Consider the following 9,520-nt stretch of genomic DNA (forward strand, 5'->3'; position numbering starts at 1 on the left):
AATACACAGGGCTTAGGTAATTACTGTGAGGCAGGTGGTGGTGCTAAATAAACCCGCCACACGTAAATTACAATCATGGCTAATAAATGTTTTCTCGTCTATACTTAACGAGGAGGCCCCTACTTCATTAACGTCCCTCAGGGTAATTATCATATTTAATTATAATGGACTGGTTAGGGATACAATACACACACCTCCGCCATAAAGAAAACGTCAATAAAACTCAAGTCATCCTGTTGTGCCCTCTGTTTTCATGTTTTCTCGGTTTTCCCTCATTGACCGCATATTTCCTTAAGCTTAATTGCCATAAGTCTTGCCTAAGCTTAAAAAAGATCATCTTGTACAGTTAGAACAGAAAAGGACGCCATCATACTGAAGGAGCTGAGATTATATACTCGTATACCGGTTCTTTTAATGTACAAGACAAATGACACATATGACAGCCGCACCCACTCTTGCAGTATTACAGAAGGAAAAGAAATGATTATTTAATGGTTAACCACTTCAGTGAGATCCTTCTGGTTCACAGGTCTTCCAAGTATAGCTAACTGCCCAGTGCTCTGCCCTGCTCCACTGCCATACTTACAGCTATTCCGGCATGACGCAGGTACGCGGTCGACTAGATGCACACCATACGCGCCTCAGACACACCCCAGACACACTCCAGACACAGATCGGATATACCAACAATACCTTCACTATTCAACACCCCCTTCATAAGGCTTGTACCTCATTCTTCAAAACGGTACACTGACTCAGTCTGCGAGTGAGTGACACAGTTAATGACACTCCCCCACCGTGGGTGCAGCGAACAGGAGGACGCAGAAACCAGAAGGGTGCAAAACTGTCCCCAAATTAAGATGAATAAAACAGAAACAAACGATGCATTCTATGACAGATGACTTGACTCACTACATTCGATGAAGACGTGTAGCTTGCCAGGTGATGCGTGGTGGGGCAGGGATACAGACTGGAATTTCAGAAAAACAATGACAAAAGTAACAGTGATAGTAGAGCCAGAGATACAAAACTGCAGTGAAAAGATTAAAAGAGTGGGGGATCAATGAGAGGAGGGGAACTGACACGAAAAGCCCTTGACTCCCTCCTGTTTAAAAGAGGTATATATACAGAGACCCCCCACGCATGGCAGCTATACTCCATACAGGAACGTATAATGGCCATGAACAATATCAGCACCGGTAACGGAGAGAGAGAAATAAACGGAGGGGGGAGGGAAGGGTTCAGCACACGGCTTCTGAGAAACCGGTTTTGCAAAAGACATGATGTGATGTCTTCAAGGTGTTCCCGTTACCAAGATAAGAAGAGAGACCGAGGAAATTAATAATACAACAAAGACTATATACAGACGATAACTTACTGAATCCCCGCATCCCCCCATCCCTCCCTCCAAGAAACCCTGTTCCGTCCTGTCTTGCCGTCCTTGCATTTGCTCTGGCTTCATATTTTGTTAAGACGAATTTGACAGACAAATCCAGACCATCCTTGGCAAAAAAAGAATAAAATAAATAAAAATAAAAATGAAATCACCGCTAAGACGCCTTGTTCTGTCCATAATGCCCTGGTCGTGCATCTGTTCTGATGAAAAAAAAAAATCTCAATGAAACCCCAGACAAGACGACGTGTTCTGTTCGTTGTTGTGGTGATTTTTGCAGTTTTTCCTCCCTGACCACAAAAGCTTCTCTCAGGGTGGTTGTTGCATGTCGTCTGCCCCCGTCACTGGCCGACAAACACACCACCAAATCTTTATTATACACACTAAACATTTTTTTTTTTTTTTTTTTTGCGCCATACGTGTTACTGCAAGTGCTAATTCTCTCTCTCTGTATTATATATATATATATATATATATATATATATATATATATATATATGTTTAGGCCAACTTAATGTCAGAAGCCCGACATGGTTGAGAAAGTAAGGAATGTTAACTTCTCTGCCACGAGGGGTCTCTCTAAGCTGCACACCGGTAAATTAGTCTGGCAGAAGTAACACTATTTATCCTCTGGCTTTCTATCAACGCACATGTATTTTACTCTGACAGCTACAAGACGATTTTGCTCTGCCGAGGGCAATTTTAATATTAAGAAGGTTTAACATTTTCAACTGTCCCATGGAATGGTCAAATTTTCTTCACCTAAATAAAATTCAGATTTTACACTGAATAAAAGCCCACGTCCTACGGGAAAAAAAAAAAAAAAAAAAAAGAGGTAAAGGGATTAATGAAGACAACTAACCTCGTCATCTCGAGCCTAAAACAATTAGAAAAATACATCATGTAGCACCAGAAGCAAAGAAAAGTATTACAGCAATGACTGGTGACGAGAACAATTATCCCCACACCCCACCTTCCCCTGCACATCCCACCTCAACAGCACAACCCCTCATATGCACAACCCCATCTTCCTCTTACTCCTCCCAACCGCGATATTACACCCCCTCCCTCCTGCACACAATTCCTCTCTCCCCCCATCTCTTCCTGACACTCCATCCCAACATAGTAGCCGGTATAACACACCTCCTCACTTCTCCCATCCTACTTCAACCTCTCTCTCTCTCTCTCTCTCTCTCTCTCTCTCTCTCTCTCTCTCTCTCTCTCTCTCTCTCTCTCCACAGTAATGCCTCAACTAACAGCTTATCCTCGTCGTCTGTGTAAATCGGCGTTGGTGTTTAGGAGCTGGTGTTACCACAACCAGTAACAGCTTTAATCAACACAACAGAATTTTTATGTTAGTCAGGCCCAGGCATATCTGTTAACATGAATACAATCTGTTTACATTGTCTGAACCTGGTGTAAAGGTTCCTGCGTCACACCTCTGGCCTAGACTATTTACGGCGCTCATTGTATCTACTGTGTGTTGGGGAGCGGTGATGCACTGGTTGGAACATCCAGCTCGTAACTGGAAGAGTTCGAGTTCAATTCTCAGGCCTGTTAGACTGTTAATCATTTGCCTCCCCTTCTCCCTGTTCACCAGCAGTACAAATGGGGACCTGGATGTAACTTGTTGCGGGTTGTGTTTCATGGAAGGAGTGGATTAAATAAATTTTGACTGTTTGTCTTAATAATCCTCGTGTTGTGTATAGGCATTTACCTCAGCCTTCTTATTCACTGTGTGTTATTCTTAGGGATGCCTGTGGTGCTGAAATGTTGACTAAACCTGTGCCTGCTCTCTGTACAGTGTGTTTCTCCTCCACGCTGGTACACCCAACACTGGTTCTAATGCATCGAAGAGATTCACGTCACCTAAGCACGATGAAACTTGCTGAATTAAACAGTGTGGGGCCGTTTGTGCTTTCAGCAAGAATGTTCGGACATAATGTCAAAGAAAAAGTCTGAGAGTTAATGGATGACAAGCGTGCGCATCAAGGAAGTGTGTATGAATGGGAGGGGGGGGGAGAAAATATGGTGGATGGATGGGGGGGGGATGCGGTGCGGGCGGGAGAGGATGATGGGGGAGGATGGAGGAGTGGAAAGGATGGTTTGGAAAGTTAGAAGCATGACGATGAAATCAATGCCTGGAGGGGGTGAAGGCCGAGGAGAGGGGAGAGTGGAGAAGGGAGGGGAAGGGAGAAGATGGGAGGGAAGGGAGGAAAGGACTGAAAATGTTAAAGAGGGATGGAAAGAAGGTAAGGGGAGAAGGAGAAGGGAATGCAAATGGAAGTGATGAAATAGAATAGAGGGAAGAGTGATGGGGAGAAGGGAAGAGAGGGTGTAAAGGGATGAGGAAGGAGAAGGAAGAAGGGGGTACAATGGGAAATGGAGAGGGGAGGAAGTGTTGGGAGAAGGGAGGAAGTGTTGGGGGAAGGAATGATGATGAGACGGTACAGGAACGTGGGGTAAGACAGCGAGGGGAAGGAAACTGGACAAGGGAGACGAGGGGAAGAAGGGAGGGGGCGTAAAGGAAAGGAGAGAAGGGGGATATGGGAAGAGGAACAAGGCTTAGGATTAATGCCTGTCGACTGCATTGAGGTTATTTGGGCAGACAGACAATTTTTGCGATGTCCAGGTCCCTAATTGTACTGCCGGGCGAACAGGGAGTATGGAGGTGAGGAAACAGACTTTGTCCAAGAGTATGACCGGCCCGAAGGAGAAGGCTGATAACAGGGATTGGAAGTGGGGGGGGGGGGAAGGGGAGAATGGAGGAGGGGGATGCAGTGTCCTTGAGGTGAGGGGTGAGGGTGTGTTGTGGCAGGGTGTGTCCTGTCCTGGTACCCTGGGGCCAAGTCGGGGCAATTCTGGCAGGGAATATGTCATGACCGGGTCCTAAACCTAACCCTCATGCCTAACATTTACTAACTTTATTAACTTTAGCCCTCTCATGGTTGTGCCTTTTTTAGTAACTTTTGTAGCTAAAGGGAAACAATTTCATTAAGTTGAGGGTAAGTGTAGGTGCCTGAGAGTGTTAATACTATACTGGTACCATTAACCCACGTGATCGTGTTTTCTCTTTCGTGTTATCTTTCTATTCCAGCTAAAACCAGACGATTGTATTCAGTTTAGAATGTATCCTATGACCCTGAGTGCGTTAACCCCCACAATACAATAACGTCCTTTAAAAGTTTATTCCTGCTATCTCGATAATTTTATTCAGCTTAGTAAGTGACCTACGAACTGGAGAGGTTAGAGATCTTTTTAAGCTGAATATAATAATCTGAAAGCAGCAGGAGTAAACTGATAAAACATTACCGTTGTGGAGAGATGCTGTGTATATGTGACTCCATGGTTATACTTGTCTTCACTCACTCAGCTACCAAACAATTCACAACCAGACTACAGTGAATATCCTTGAGCTTAAGCTGTGTACGTGGCTGCTTGTTTCCACTTTTATCTTCACTTATACAGCTACCAAACACTTAACAGCCAAACTATAATGACCTAATGTTGTACCTGTACTACGTTCTTGCTGCCAAGCGACCCTTGGAGGTGAAGGAGTTGATGAATCCAGTCACTCCAGTGCGTTATATCTCTCCTAAGTCCAATAAAATGGTTTAGTGAAGCTTGAATAAACCTAAAGTACATCATCGTAAGGAAGAAGTAAAAGCGAAAAAAGGAAAGAAAAGAAAGATGGAACAAAATAAAATGTGATAATAATTCAGGTGGCCCACGCATTTCACAAATTTCATGGCTTAATTTTCCATTACTGTGGTGTAGTGTTTTTCAGTATGGCATTACCTGATAACAAATTACTGGAACGTATTAAACATAACTCAACACCAGCTGTGGCAGCCAGTACTCTCTATAAAACTTCTAACCCGTTCTTTACGATGACGTCTGTTGCAATTTATTCCTTCTACCACCAGATGATTTTATTTAACGTAAGACAGACCTCTCGTACTGGACTTAAGGAAGCTTATATCTAACCCCCTAAAGTTAGAAAAAAATCCCCTAAGCCGAGTAAAATCGTCGAGACAGAATGAAATATTAAAAAGTTCCTCGGAATGAAAGTTAATTTTAATTTAACTGTTGTGCTATATTACTGATTATATCCTATTATCAAATTCTTCGAAAGTACGTACACACACACACACACACACACACACACACACACACACACACACACATTTTTCAGCATCGAAATTAAGATTTCATTTGTAGCATCTAACAAGCTCACTCGTTGTTATGAGCCAATCTCATTAAAAGGAATCTGGCCTCGAGTAATTATAACTAAATATCCTACTTAATTACAAAAATGGTTAAGAAATTATATATAACTGCAATTCAGGCCATTTGGACTATTAGTGACAGCTAATAACTACTTCACAACACATCACCTAAGCTCTTATTATGTGCACTTTATTTACAGTGTGTCTATTTACCTGTCTGTCTGTCTATCCCTCTAAAATATCTGTCCGTCCATCTATCTACCTAGCTATATCAGTCTATTCAGCTATCTCTATCTACAGTACCGTATCTCTCTCTCTTTATGTCTATCCGTCTGTTTCTCTGTCTTTGTAACAATCTATCTACCTTCAGTATATCAGCATTCCAATCCCAGAGTTTACCCTTGGAGGAATAAGGGAAAAAACTAACGCCTTTCCACCACTGTGTCCCGCCACACCACGCCACCCTCCCACATATACAGTCCCGCTCAATGACTCCTGCTCATTTCTCAGGCGTCTAATAATGAAGGTAATTTCCGACCCCTCTAATTATTACCAATTAGTGTGGCCAGGTGTTATTAGGCTCTAACAAGGCTGCAAAACGGTGTAAAGGAACTATTGACCACAACTTTACTTCCTATTTTATCCTTCCTTCTTCACTGCTACTACCATGACGTCCATATATACTATTCTTGCTACCACCAGACGATTTTACTCAGCTTTGGGGAGGCCTTTCAAACTGGAGAGATGGCTAACCTGAGCCATCACTAACGCCATCAACACTAGAGGTCTCCCCTAAACTGAACAAAATCGTCTGGCGAAGGCAAGGGCTTCATAAACAATACGTCGTTGTAGTGAAAGGATTGAGGAAAAACAGATCCGTGAAGCGAGAACAGCTGAGAAAGAATTTACTGATGTGAAGGAGACCAAGGAAGTTATGGGAAGAGAGAATTATTGCAATAATCCCTGCTGGTGAGTATGCGAGAATGTCATAAATTAGTGTAAGGGAAGATAGCGGTGGGTGATAATTGGTATAATTCGGTGATGTAAAGCCGTGAAGGGCATTGGTGGCAGGATTACCGGGCATATAATTAGTGGGATAATTACTTTGTGCAGCACCAAGCCACGCACCCTAATGACTCCAACACATTATCCTGATGGCCCTTTGTGCGGGTATTTTACACCGAGATTATCTGGTGGTATCTGCTTTGATACCCTCCCCCCCTCTCTCTCTCTCCTTCATAACTGGTAATCCCACCTGGACTACCAATCCACTAAATCAATCCTAAGCTAACCCAACCCAACACCTGCTTTTCCCCTCACCAGAACTCGTCCCACCCTGACCTATCCGAAACTTACTCTGCATTCTTCCAAACCAAACCTAATCTAATTTAAACTAACCCAACACCCCTCTTCCCCTCTCTAACACTCTTCCCACCAAAACTTAACCTACCTGAACCTAACTTTATCACAGTTTTCTCAGTCTAACCCCACCTGACCTAACTTACCTCACACCAGCTTCGTCCATCGACCTATAACATTAATCAAGCATATTCACCTCATCATCAAACGCCTTTTATGATGTCAAACCACGCGTCTCCCTTTACCGCAGGCAACACGAGAGATATTACACTGATTAATAGTTTTATGATGTGACGCAGAGGGTAGGATAAATGGGAGAGGGAGCAGGGAAGGAAGGAGGGAGAGGACAATGGCTGAAATGATGGGAAACGGAAGAGTAAGAAAGAAGAGTCAGAGAGAGAAGAAGTGATCATGGAGAGAAAGAGTCAAGGAACGGGAGGGGACTGGATGAGGGGAACAGAAAGGATGGAAACAGAACCACGAGAAAGACTGGGAGGGAAAAAAAGGCAGGGGTAAATTAAGGAACTGGGACAAAAGAGGAGGGAAAGGACAATGAAAGACGATGGATGTGGTAAAATGAGCAAAGCGACGGGTTGGAGTCTGGTGTTGCAGGTATGATCCTGGGTGTTGCAGGGATCAGTTTTAAGATACCGCCGTGTTGCCTACTCTTTCCTATAAGGGTGTTGCAAGGATCAGTTTCCAGGTATCACCGTGTTCCCTACTCTTTCCTATGAAACACACGTCCTTTAATCCTGGGACGTCATTCTGCTTTCCACTTATATGAAAATATTCACACTGAAAGGCCTTCATTAACACCTTCATTAAACGATTCTCCCCAGAGTTAAATTGAACAAGTTCTCCCCAGAGCTAAAGCTAAATTAAATGAGTTCTCCCCAGAGCTAAAGCTAAATTAAATGGGTTCTCATCAGTGCTAAATAAAATCGTCAGGTGACAGCAAGGAAAAAAAGATGGCATGGTTGTGACAATAGTAATAACAGCACCAGGTGGCAAGAGAGATGGTGGGAATTAGTACCCATGTGGTGACATGGTAGGGCTGCTGGGGATCAATCTTCTTTCGGTGTGAAGACTTAGATCTCAAGAACGACTTCAAAGCCTACGTCCAGAGTCTGATGTATAGAAATATGTGGCAAGGAGAGGAGAAAATGGACATGAGAGATGATGACAAAGAAAGAAGAGAGAAACAGAGAGAAGGAAAGGAAGGGAGAGTTTCGGGGAGGGAGGAGGGACAGGAGAGGGGAAAGAGGGAGGTAGTTTTGTCTGTTGACGGGTGAATGAAGTACGCAAGATTACTGAGTTGAAGAAGTGTACAGAAAGAGGCAGGGACTAAGAGTGGAGAGAGAGAGAGAGAGAGAGAGAGAGAGAGAGAGAGAGAGAGAGAGAGAGAGAGAGGTACCGGTACTATAATAATGTTGCTTGTTGTGCAGGTGAAGGAAGTAGTGAGACTTAAGGCATTGTGGATGTGGTGTTATTAACCCACGCATACATATACCACCTCAGGCCCTCCCGACCCCCTAATACCAAGTGATATACCACCACCATCACTGTGACACCGCCTACGGAGGAATCAACACAGAAATATCTGAACCACAAGTCGTATTCATAAACTTACTTGAGCTTAACCCCTAAATTGGATGCAACTCAATGTAGAGTCACTTCAGTCCAGAGTTTGTTTATAATATCATCTTAACCCAAATTGCTACCGGATACTTCACAAGCAAATTAGTGTGAATACTCTTAAGTTCTATATAAATTGTTTAATTTCATGTTTACCTACGCAGCTGCCGAACACCTGACAGGCAAACTACAACATTTAAATTATATGTAAAATTCGACTAGGACTATACAGAGTTGCCTCTGATGTCTGCCTTGATAATCCTCGTGCAGTCGATAGCTATACATCAAACCCTTCTTCTTCAAAGGACAAAAAATAAAGAAGTGTGAAGTGGCAGACGGCAGCTAAACATGCGATATGAGAGTGACTCACTTTGGAACTGTCTTCCTCAGTCTGCATTTTCCTTTGCTTATAATCTCCAGTCTTACAGAAACTGTGTTTTTTGGCATCTATCTCCCAAGTATGAGGGTGAACAGAGAGAACGAAGACAGCTAATAAAAAGTACAAGGAAAGTAACATTAAACCAATATACGCTAAGCTGTTGACATGAAGCGACATGACAACCTACGTGAACCTGTGTGTACATCCGGGTGGCACAGGTGTGTGTTTATTAGAGGCAGGTGTGAGAGGAGGTAGTACAGAGGTTCTCATGAGGCAGACTTTGACCTCACCACTCCACCCACACTCCAATCTGACCCCATTTGACCCCTGACTGACCCCTCAATCCTCACCCCCGACCCATTCCTGACTCTCTCTCTCTCTCTCTCTCTCTCTCTCTCTCTCTCGCCCCGTCCCATCACGCCAAATATGTGGCTGCCATATACAGAAGCACGACCACACGACGCACCACTTTTCACCTGTACACAAAATCGTCTGACGGTAGCAAGAATGAGACAGAGACATCAT

This window comes from Coenobita brevimanus, chromosome 106 (assembly GCF_032717465.1).
Source record: "Coenobita brevimanus isolate Jiangsu-jjx chromosome 106, ASM3271746v2, whole genome shotgun sequence".
NCBI lineage: Eukaryota > Metazoa > Arthropoda > Malacostraca > Decapoda > Coenobitidae > Coenobita > Coenobita brevimanus.